General features: G+C 50.6%; 1 pseudogene; it reads right to left on the reverse strand.

Moving 5' to 3' along the window:
• LOC132589583 (cytochrome b-like) overlaps positions 1 to 11,592 on the reverse strand; it is a 36,601-nt pseudogene extending 25,009 nt beyond the window's left edge.
• Between the last annotated feature and the right edge of the window lie 369 nt (positions 11,593 to 11,961).

The following is an 11,961-nucleotide window of genomic DNA, read 5'->3' on the forward strand; positions in this document are numbered from 1 at the left end:
ACTACCAGAGAGTGTTGTTCTATATACATGTCATTTTCTGTTAGTGTTCAAGTAAATCCTGTCATCGTTATTGTGCTAGACTTCTGGAATTCCTTGTTTACATATAGCAAGGGGACATCTAAATGAAGTATTCCTGTCTAAAGTAAATGTAGTCAGTTTTTAACATCTCACAGAAAACTAGTAAAGGCTTTAAACAATCATGTACTGATTGTATCCAGGACTTTTAGAACAAATATTGTATTAATTTAGGATATTCATGTTGATTTTCTTGCAATATGAAATTTAACCCTGATAAAACAGAGGTGCTACTAGGAGGAAGGAGGTCTGACCCAGAAATAGACATATGTCTTTGTCTAGATGGGGTTACACTCCCCTTAAAGGAGCAAGTGCTGGACACAGGCCTCTTGTTGGATAAACAAGTGGCAACAGAGGCCAGGTACACCTTCCATTAGCTTCAGCTGGTGAGCCAGTCATCATATCATCTACAAAGGCCCTGCTTCAGGTGCCTCCAGCATCTCAGACTAAAACAGTGGAAACCCCAGAAAAGACCTTTTTAGTTATGGTGCCAAAACCATGGGACTCCCTCCTGAGGGAGAGTTATCTATCTTCCTCTACTATTGTCTTGTCTCTGGGTAAAGACTTCCTTTGTTTTGTTTCGTGTTCCCTCACTAACTCTCATTAGCCCTCCTCCGTTTTGTGCATTTTTAGGTGTTTATGTCTTATTTAATTGTTTTAAATGTGTGTGTTTGTGAGTTTTCAGCTTTTGACTGTGTGGATCATGAAAAGCTATGTTTGGTGTTAAAGAAAATGGGTGTGTCACAGCATCTAATTCAAACATCTGGCCCGTGGGCCAGATCAGGCCCACAGAGGGCTCTAATCAGGCCCTCCAGCAACTGGCTGTCATCTGCTTCATTTTTCCTTGTCTGCTTTTTTTGGTCGCCATTTTGTGTTTCTCCCCAGATAAGCCAGAGCAACAAAGCAGTCTTTCCCTCTCCCCCCTCCCTTTTCCCAAAGGGAGGAGGAGGGAGGAGCAGCCTCAGCCAATGAGGGAGCTTGGCTCTATAGCTCTGCTGTTTGATTACGTTTGCCAGGCTCAATTAATCACTCTGCAGAGCTACTGAGACAAGCCTCTCTTCCTTCTAATGAATGGCTGAGGCTCCTCCCCCTCCTCTTGCCCTGGGGAAGGAAATAAAGAGCCAGAGCTTCCTTTGCCCATCATGAGAGCTACAAAAAGTGCTTTTAAGACTAGCAACGTTTTAGTGAAAGTATGAGCTTTTTGCCTTGCTACACAGAGAAAGAGAGTTTTCTTGGGCTTGTAACTGGGTTCCCCTCCTCTTTTTCACTGTACTCATGCCCTCCAGTCTTTCTCAATAGGAAAGCATGTGAACTATTTAGAAGAGAAATATCAGCATTAGGCTGAGAGTGTGTTCCACCCCAGGTTTACCCAGCAAATTTTCCTTATTTTTTTCTTTCACATTTTCCTTTGATTGGGGATCTTGATTTTAGACTTCACAGATAGTAGGCTGACACTGACCACCACTGCACATGGCTGTCTCTCTTTCTTGTAGTTGTTTTTTTGGGGGAAGTTGTATTTTTTTTTTTTAGTTGTAGTCATTTTTCTGGGGAAAATTATAGTTTTGTAGATAAGCTCATAGCCCTCAGTTTGTGTCATGATGCCTTCACATGTTCTTGACTAGTACGTGAAGCAACTTCTGTACAAAAGCTCACACTCAATGAGTTCGACACCCCTGATCTAATTGTTTTGATGCACAAGCTATACTCTGGACTACAGGCCACTGTAGGACAGAATATGGAGAAACAGAATGGTTTCCCATTGGCAAAGGTGTCAGACAAGAATGTCTTTTATCTCTCTATCTTTTCAGTCTATGAGCAGAACATATCAAAATGAAAACTGGATTAGATTGAGATTTATTTATTTATTTATTTATTTATTTATTCGACTTATACCCACCCACCCTCCCTGCTGCAGGCTCAGGGTGGCTCACATTCAAAGTCATAAAAACCACTATTAGTAAACCATAACATAAAAATATAAAGTACATCATAGATAAAAGCATATAACAATATCATAAAACAATGTCAGATGCTAATTTGATCTAACAGTGGAATATATTGATGAATTAGTAATGGCGGGCAGCTGCCAATTCAGTCGATGTTAAGTTTTATTATTTAGCTATTACTCTTATTCCTATTAAGAAAAAAGGGGGTGTGTGGGCTCCCTCTGGGTATCCTACCCCCCCAGGGAAAGTGTATGCGCAATACATAGCCTCTCCTCTCCCGGTGTAGTGAACGCCGCGTGGTCACTGTCTGGCTATGCCTGGCAGATGGTCACTGCAATGGCCTCTTCTGCATTACTGCATCCGTAGCAACACCTTCTCACTGGTCCCCCCCCCCGTTTTTCACAGAGTTTGCTACATCATGGTGCGACCGAATTGTCCGGCGGTATAACCGGATGGGCAGGCTGGGCCCACCAACCTCGCCAGCCTAAGAGAAGGAAAACTCTAACATCAAACCCGGGCAGATAGAGCTCGTTAATGTAACACCTACCACCTGGAGGACTCGCTGCCGGCGTCCCGGCTTACTGGGCCATGGCAGATGACCCCCAGGTGAAAGGGTGGAGCCAGTACCGCGCACACTGCGCTTCACCTAAAAAATTCCTCTGCGCAGGCCTGAGGGGCATATCCACATACACAACCCACAACACATCAAGTCCTGCAGCGATGGGCTAGGGGTGAAATGGCAGGTGGAAGGTGCCACTGGAAGCCGCAGTCCCGATCCTGCATGTAGGAGGTTCAGGGTATTGGTCGCCTGATGCTAACCCGGAGACGAAAGCATTTTTCGGCAGCACCCTGAACGACCAAGCAGCCTTATCTAGGGACAGCACTGCTTGCTCCACACGGAGAGGGGCCTAGAAAAGGTGGCCTAAACAAAGCTCGTCTCCCCCACCCCAGTTGGCTAGCCACGGTCAACGGGCATCCTTACTTGCGGTCAAAAAATAACAACAAAGAAAAGGCATGCACCTGCCTCACAAAGTGTGCAAAGACTAAAGCTTGCGTGTTGGAACATCAGAACCATGCTTGACACAGTAGACAGTGGTCGCCCTGAACGACGCTCTGCTCTAGTTGCCCACGAACTTCTCAGGTTGAATATCGACATAGCAGCTCTCAGTGAGGTCCGTTTCCCTGAGGAAGGTAGTCTTCAAGAACACGGTGCTGGCTATACCCTCTACTGGTCGGGTAAGTCAAACGCTGAGAGCCGCCTTTCTGGCGTTGGCTTCATGGTCAGGAACTCCATTGCCTCCAAACTCGAAAACCTGCCAACAGGTCACTCAGATCGCATCATGTCCATGCACCTCCCACTTCAAAACAAGCAGCATGCAGCACTCTTCAGTGTGTATGCCCCAACCCTTCAAGCAGATCCTGCAGAAAAGAACAAGTTCTATGCTGATCTACGCAACCTCGTACGGAATACCCCTACAGAGGACAAGGTGATCATCCTTGGCGACTTCAATGCCAGAGTAGGTAAAGACTCGGAAGCCTGGAAAGGAGTACTTGGCAAACACGGCATTGGCAACTGCAATGACAACGGGCGCCTCCTGCTAGAATTCTGCATGGAGCACCAGCTCACCATCACCAACACTATCTTCCAGCAGAAGAACAGTCTGAAGACAACCTGGATGCACCCACGGTCCAAGCACTGGCACCTTATCGACTACATTCTGGTGCGCCAGAGAGACCTTTGAGATGTCTTACACACCCGAGTAATGCCCAATGCAGAATGTCATACGGATCATCGTCTTGTACGCTGCAATCTCCGTCTTCACTTTAAACCCACACCCAGGAGAGGAGGTATCCCTCGGAGGAAGTTTCAGGTTGGCAGTCTCCAGTCAGCCGAAGTTAAAGCTGCCTTCCAGGCAAAACTCCAGTCAAGAATTGAGGACCCCAGTTGCCCCACAGACCCTTCTCCAGAAGCACTCTGGGAACACCTAAAAACTACCGTCCTGCAGATCTCTGAAGAAGTCCTTGGGTTCTTCACAAGGAAGAACAAGGACTGGTTTGATGAGGACAATCAAGAGATCCAAGGTTTACTGGCGAAAAAGAGATCTGCCTACCAAGCACATCTTGCTCAGCCCTCCTGTCCTGGGAAAAAAGCAACCTTTCGCGCTGCATGTAGCAACCTCCAGCGCAAGCTTCGAGACATTCAGAATGATTGGTGGACCAAGCTTGCAGAGAGAACCCAGCTGTGTGCAGACACTGGTGATTTAAGAGGGTTCTACGAAGCCCTGAAGGCAGTATATGGTCCATCATATCAGGTTCAGAGTCCCTTGCGTAGTGCAGACGGCCAAGTGCTCCTCACGGACAAGGCATCCATACTGAACCGGTGGTCAGAGTATTTTCAGGTTCTCTTCAGTGCCAACCGCGTAGTTCAAGATTCAGCAATCCACCTCACCCCACTTCAACCAGTGAAAACAGAGTTGGATGTGATCCCCACCCTAGAAGAGACTGTTAAAGCCATTAAGCAACTGAAAAGTGGCAAGGCAGCAGGAGTTGATGGAATTCCACCAGAGATCTGGAAGCATGGGGGCACAGTACTACATAGCTCACTTCACAAAGTACTTGTCACCTGCTGGGAACAAGGCAAATTACCACAGGACTTTCGCGATGCAATCATCATCACCCTATACAAGAACAAAGGGGAAAAGTCAGACTGCTCCAACTACCGGGGGATAACCCTGCTCTCCATCGCAGGCAAAATCCTTGCCAGAATACTCCTGAACAGACTGGTGCCCACCATTGCAGAAGAACTCCTCCCAGAGAGCCAGTGCGGCTTCAGAGCTAACAGGAGCACCACTGACATGGTATTTGTTCTCAGGCAGCTCCAAGAGAAATGCAGGGAACAGAACAAGGCTCTGTACGTGACTTTTGTTGACCTTACCAAAGCTTTCGATACCGTTAGCAGGAAAGGCCTGTGGAAAATCTTGGAACGCTTAGGATGTCCCCCAAGGTTCCTCAGCATGATCATCCAGCTACACGAAGACCAGCAAGGCCAAGTCAGACACTGCAACGACCTCTCGGAGCCCTTCCCAATAGGCACAGGCGTAAAGCAAGGCTGCATTCTCGCGCCAACTCTCTTTACGATCTTCTTTAGCATGATGCTTCAAAGAGCCGCAGTAGATCTAGATGATGACGATGGTGTCTACATCCGCTATCGCACCGATGGCAGCCTGTTCAACCTGAGGCGACTAAAGGCCCACTCCAAGACAATGGAAAAACTCATCCGAGAGCTACTGTTTGCTGATGATGCTGCACTCGTCTCCCACTCGGTATCAGCTCTGCAGCATATGACGTCCTGCTTTGCAGAGGCTGCCAAACTATTCGGCCTAGTAGTTAGTCTGAAGAAGACAGAAGTTCTCCACCAGCCTGCGCCCCAGGAAGATTATCACCCTCCCTGCATCACTGTGGGTGAATCAGTTCTGAAGACAGTCCAGCAGTTCAGCTACCTGGGGTGCATCATCTCCTCAGATGCCAAGATCGACAAGGAGATTGACAACAGGCTGGCAAAGGCAAACCGTGCATTTGGCCGACTGCACAAAAGAGTGTGGAGCAACAAGCATCTTAAAAAAAGGCACAAAGATCAATGTTTACAAAGCGGTTGTGATGACAACCCTCATCTACGGCTCCGAATCGTGGGTTTTATACCGCCATCACCTGCGACTCCTTGAGCGCTTTCATCAGCGCTGCCTTCGCACCATCCTCAACATCCACTGGAGTGACTTTGTGACCAACACTGAAGTCCTCAAGCGGGCGGAGGTTACCAGCATCGAGGCACTGCTGCTGAAGACGCAGCTGCGCTGGGCAGGGCATATTTCTAGGATGGAAAACCACCGCCTTCCCAAGATTGCCCTGTATGGCAAACTCTCTACCGGCCATCGAAATAGAGGGGCACCAAAGAAGAGGTACAAGGACTCCTTGAAGAAATCCCTTGGCACCTGTCGCATCAACCATCACCAGTGGTCTGACCTAGCCTCAGATCGCAAAGCATGGAGGCACACCATCCACCAGGCTGTCTCTTCCTTTGAGAACGCACGCATAGCTGGTCTTGAGGACAAAAGGAGATTGAGGAAGAATCGCACTGCTACAGCACCAACCCTAAATCAGACTTTTCCCTGCAGCCACTGTGGCCAGACCTGCCTGTCCCGCATTGGTCTTGTCAGCCACCAGCGAGCCTGCAGCAGACGTGGACTATTGCACCCTTCTTAAATCTTCGTTCGCGAAGCCAAGCCGAGCGAGAGAGATTAAGAAAAAGGTCCCAGGTCCCAGTAGAGTGTTCGAGGTGGGCCAAATAGTGTTTCTGTGGGGGGGGGGGTTGTGTGTGGGCCAGATGGTTTAATATCTGGGGGGGGGGGTTCTGTTGTTGTGGATTTTAATTCAAAAATGCCTGGCGGAAGAGCACCATTTTCCAGGCCCTGCAGAAATGTGAAAGCTCTCACAGGACCATAACCTCTCCCAGAAGCTCATTCCACCAGCAAGGGGCCACAACAGAGAAGGGCCTGGCTGTGGTCATTTTGAACCTGGCCTCTTTGATGCTGGGGATCGAGAGCAGTTTTGTGACCCTGACCAAAGTGCTGTCTGGGGTACATGTGGGGAAAGGCCGTCTCTAAGGTATGCAGGTCCCTGACCATATAGGGCTTTAAAGGTGGTAACCAGCACTTTGAAGCGAATCCAGTAAGCAATAGGTAGCCAGTGCAGCATTTTCAGCACAGGTTGAATGCGTTCCCATGAAGGAAGCCCCATTACCCACCTGGCTTCAGCATTCTGCACTAGTTGAACTTTCCAGATTTGGGACAAGAGAAGCCCCGTGTAGAGGGCATTACAGTAATTCAATCTCAAGATGACCGTAGCATGGGTCACTGTCACCAAGTTGTCACATTCAAGAAAGGGGATTAACTGCCTTATCAGCCGAAGATGATAGAAGGCTGATTTAGCAGTGGCTGCTACCTGGGCCTCCATTGTTAGGGAGGGATCCAGAAGCATCCCCAAGCTTTTAACCTTAGGCACCAGAGTGAGTTGCGATCCATTGAAGGTCAGTAGAAAGACCTCTGGTCCTGGACCGCAACGACTTAGATACAGGACCTCCGTCTTCATCAGATATTTCAGTCGACTCAGTCTGAGCCAGTCTGAGGCTTGTAAAGTCTTCCAGGGAGGAGTCGGGCTGGCTACCCATCAACAGATAACGCTGGGAGTCATCTGTGTACTGATGGCAACCCAGCCCAAATCTCAGGGCAATCTGGACAAGGGGGCATATGTAGATGTTAAATAACATTGGAGAGAAAAATGCCCCCTGTGGCACACCACATGTAAGTGGGTGCTGTCAGGATAGTTCCTCCCCATCGCCACCCTCTGTCCCCAACCCTGGAGAAAGGAGGAGAGCCATTGTAAGGCCAACCCCTGAATCCCAGTGTTGGCAAAGCGGCAGGTCAGTAACTGATGATTGACCATGTCAAACGCGGCTGACAGGTCTAATAACATAAGTACTGCCAAACTGCCTCTATCCAGATACCTCTGGAGGTTATCTGTGAGGGTGACCAAGACCAACTCTATCCCATGATCCAGTCAGAAGATGGATTGAAAAGGGTTAAGCACAGAAGCGTCATCCAGAAGGTTCTGTAACTTCACTGCTACTGCCCTTTCAATAATCTTGCCCAAAAATGGCAAGTTTGATACCAGCTGATAGTTTGCCAATACAGCCGAATCTAATGATGGTTTCTTTAGAAGGGAATGGACCACTGCCTTTTTAAGAGGCATGGGGAAGGTTCCTTCAAGAAGGGACCTGTTGACAATTTCCCTCAGAGGAGCCCGTAGCTCTTCTCAGCCAGCTTTAATTAGCCAAGATGGGTATGGGTCCAGACTACAGGTAAGCGCACAGTAGAGAACTTTCTGTCAACTTCCTCCAGGCTGAGTGGAGTGAAGTAATCCAAAATCTGACTAGAAGGCGTGCATGGAGCCTTGAGTTCATTTACTGTTTCAATTGTGGCAAGGAGATCGCAGTGGAGTGACAAGACCTTATCTGCAAAAAAGCTCACAAAGGCCTCACACTCAATGTCCAATTCCCTAGCATTTGGTTTACCCTATGGTAGGGTAGTTAAAGACTGAATTGTGCTAAACAATTGTGCTGGGTGTGTCACATTCTCAGGGTGCAGGCAGACAGGAGTCCAAAGCCAGACCAGGTCAAAGCCCAGGAAGTCAAGCAGGAGCCAAGTCACCAATGCAGATCACAAACTGGAATCAGAAGTCAATATCCAAAAGCCAAAAGGTCAGGGTGTCAAGGAAATCAAGCAGGTCAGGATCAGGAAGGAGCATGGATGCAAGCCAGAAAATAGACTTGTTGCTTCCACAAGTTTACCAGGTCCTGGGTGGGAGTTATATGGGAGTCTCAATCAGCCTGCTCCCTGGGTGGCAGTGACTCTGCTAGAACTCAGGGCTGAGAGATCTGAAGCATCGGCGTGCCTCATGTCTTCACTCTGAAAGTTCTTTCCGGAGCCTGCTTTGAGCTCTTGAGATGGGAGGAGGAGAGCTTGGAGGAGATTGTTCGTCAACAGCTGACACTGGTGTCTGGAGAGTGATTTATGGGCCAGCTGCTTTTTGTTCAGCTGAGGAACTGGCTGGTAACTCTTCCAGGTCTGTTAACCCTTCCAGCTCCTCCTCGTCAGGGCTCTTCACACTATCCCCCCCCTCAGGACCCCCCCCCCACAGATGGGCCAGGCTGGTCAGAGTAGGCCGTGTGGAACTGCTGCACAAGGTCAAGGGCGTGTAGGTTGTCTGAGGGTTCCCATGAACGGTCCTCGGGGCCATAGCCTTCCCAGTCCATGAGGTACTGGATGTCCTCGCAGTGGATTCAGGAGTCCAGGGGCTGGTGGACCTCGTATTCTCCTTGTCATCGACCAGGACAGGAGGCAGCGGCACTGGAGGTGGTGGTTGGATGGGATCCAGTGGTGTAGCAGAAACAAGGAGGGACCGGTGGAAGATCGGGTGGATGCAGAGGGTGGCCGGTAGCTGTAGCTGGAAAGCAACAGGGTTGATTTGGTCCATGATCAGATAAGGCCCCGCGAAGCAAGGGTCCAGCTTGCAAGACCGGCCAGGCCGATGCAGGTAACAGGTAGAGAGCCAGACGTGATCCCCTGTACTTCAGTGAGGGCCCCACCTGTCACTTTCAGTCAGCAGCTGTCTTGTAGACCTCTTTAGCCTGTTGGAGCTGCTCTTGGAGCAAGTCCTGGAGAGCCCAAAGTTCCTGCAGGTGTGCATCAGCAGCAGGGATTGCTGTGGGGGGCAGGACTGCGGGGAAGAAGTGAGGGCGGTACCCATAGGTGACTGCAAATGGGGATGTTGCATGGACACATGTATGGCATTGTTGTAGGCAAACTCAGCCAGGGGTACAAAGGCGGCCCAGTCATCCTGCTGGTAGCTGGTGTAACAACGCAGGTATTGTTCCAACGTGGCATTGGTGCGTTCCATCTGCCCATCCATTTGGGGATGGTACACTGAGGACAAATGCACCTGGGTGCCTAAGCTGGAGTGCAGAGCTTGCCAGAATCGGATGGTGAACTGGGGGCCTCGGTCTGAGATCAAGTGTTCCGGGAGCCCGTGCAAGCGAAAGACGTGCTGGAGGTAGAGCTGGGCTGTTTCAGGCACCATGGGTGGCTTGGGACATGGAACAAAGTGAGCCATCTTGGTGAAGAGGTCCACTATCACCAGGATGCAAGTGTGCCCCTTGGACCTGGGGATCTCGGTATAAAGTCCAGGGAGATGGTGTCCCAGGGTCCTGCAGGAGTGGGTAGGGGATGTAAAAGCCCTGGGAGCTTGGCCAGTACATCCTTGGCCTGCCAGCAGACCTCACAGGAACCGACATAGCGGGCCACATCGACACGAACGCAAGACCACCAGAACTCTTGTGTGATCAGGTGCAGGGTCTTGTGTTGGCCGAAGTGCCTCGCAGGAGGGGAGTTGTGGGTCAGGTGGAGCATGTCGGCCCAGAGGGGTCCTGGAGATTCATATAGGCACCCACAGTGCAGGAAGTGCCTCACAGGAGGGGAGTCGTGGGTCAGGTGGAGCACGTCAGCCCAGAGGGGTCCTGGAGGTTCATATAGGCACCCACAGTGCAGGAAGAGACCTTAGTGGGTAGAGAGGTCCCTGGCCGGGCCATCTTGTACTTCCAGGAGGTGTTGCTGAGCCCAGGGGTCTTGGGCCTGGCTGGCCTGGATGTCTGCAGCCAAAATCGGGTAAATCGTGGTGGCAGCGAAGACCAAGGGTGCAAGGATGAGCCCAGTTGGGGTCTCCTCCGTTAGAGGCACAGCATACTCCGGTTCTTGGGAGATGGCATCCGCTTTCCAGTTCTGGTTCTGCGGGATGTAGGTGATCCAGAAGTCAAACCGGGAAAAGAAGGGGGACCACCAGATCTGACGCTGGGTAAGGTGTCGAGCAGTCTGTACATGCTCCAGGTTCCTATGGTCAGTCAGGACCTGAACAGGGTGGCGAGCCCCTTCAAGGTGATGCCTCCAAACCTCAAAGGCGATCTTAATGGCCAGATGGTGCAGTTGCGCTCTGCGGGCGTCAGCTGCTATGAGTAGTATGCGCAGGGTTGTAGTGGCTGGGAGGGGTCCTCCCACAGGCATGGCACTGCGCCGAGGGCCATGTTGGAGGCATCAGTCTCTACTGTGAAAGGAAGCTGCGGGTCTGGGAAACACAGGAGTGGCTCGGTGGTGAAGCAGGTTTTCAGGGTGGTGAAGGCATGGTCTGCCTCTGGAGTCCAGTGAAATGGCTTTTTGGGCAAGAGGAGCTGGGTCAGAGACATGGTTATGTCAGCATAGGCAGGGATGAACTGGTGGTAATAATTGGAAAAGCCAAGGAACCTCTGTACATCCTTGTGGTTCTGCCAGGTCAGGACCGCCTTGACTTTGTTCGGGTCCATCTGAGTCCCATGGGGTGAGATGATGTGGCCAAGGAACTCAACTGCTGTTAAGTCAAAGGCACACTTCTCTAGCTTGGCGTAGAAACCATGCTCGCGCAGGCATTGCAGGACCTGGCGGACATGCCCTGCATGCTGGGCAGGGCTTTGGGAACAAATTAAAATGTCATCTAAATAAAGGATCACAAAGCGGTTGAGCAGGTTGCGGAAGATGTCGTTCATCAACCTTTGGAAGACAGCAGGGGTGTTGGTCAGGCCAAAGGGCATCACGAGATACTTGTACTGGCCATAGCAGGTCCCGAAAGCCGTCTTCCATTCGTCTCCTGCACAGATCTGCACCAAGTTGTACATGCCCTGGAGGTCCAGCTTGGTATAGACCTGGGCCCCCTTAAGGCAATCCAGTAGTTTTGGAACCAGTGGCAAAGGGTAGCGGTCCCGGACAGTGATTTTGTTCAGGGCCCGGTAGTCATTGCAGGGCTGGAGCTCATCGCCTTTCTCCTTGACAAAGAGAACAGGAGCAGACAGCGAGGACGTGGATAACCGGATGAAATCCCGTTCCAGATTTTTGTCAAGGAAGTCCCGCAGGGTTGCTAACTCTAGTTCAGACATGGGTTAGAGCCACCCCATAGGCAGGAGTGCTCCTGGTACCAAATTGATGGCGCAGTCATAAGGCCAGTGCGGGGGGAGCTGGTCAGTCCCCTTTTCCTGAAAGACATTGGTAAAGTCTGTGTAGGCTGGGGGAAGTAGAGGACCAGCAGCCAAGGCAACGGTGGCCAGGGTGGCTAAATGGGCCTGGTGAGGACAAGGGTCCTTGAAGCTCAGCTTTCACTGTGCCCAGTCCACAAGGGGGTTGTTCTTTACGAGCCAGGAGAGTCCCAGAATGAGGGGGAAGTGGGGCATTCGAGCAACATCAAATTGTACTTGCTTGTGATGGTGTTGGATCCGGAGCATGACCAGGTGGGTCTCCTGGGTCACTGG

Source organism: Heteronotia binoei, chromosome 21 (assembly GCF_032191835.1).
Source record: "Heteronotia binoei isolate CCM8104 ecotype False Entrance Well chromosome 21, APGP_CSIRO_Hbin_v1, whole genome shotgun sequence".
Lineage (NCBI taxonomy): Eukaryota > Metazoa > Chordata > Lepidosauria > Squamata > Gekkonidae > Heteronotia > Heteronotia binoei.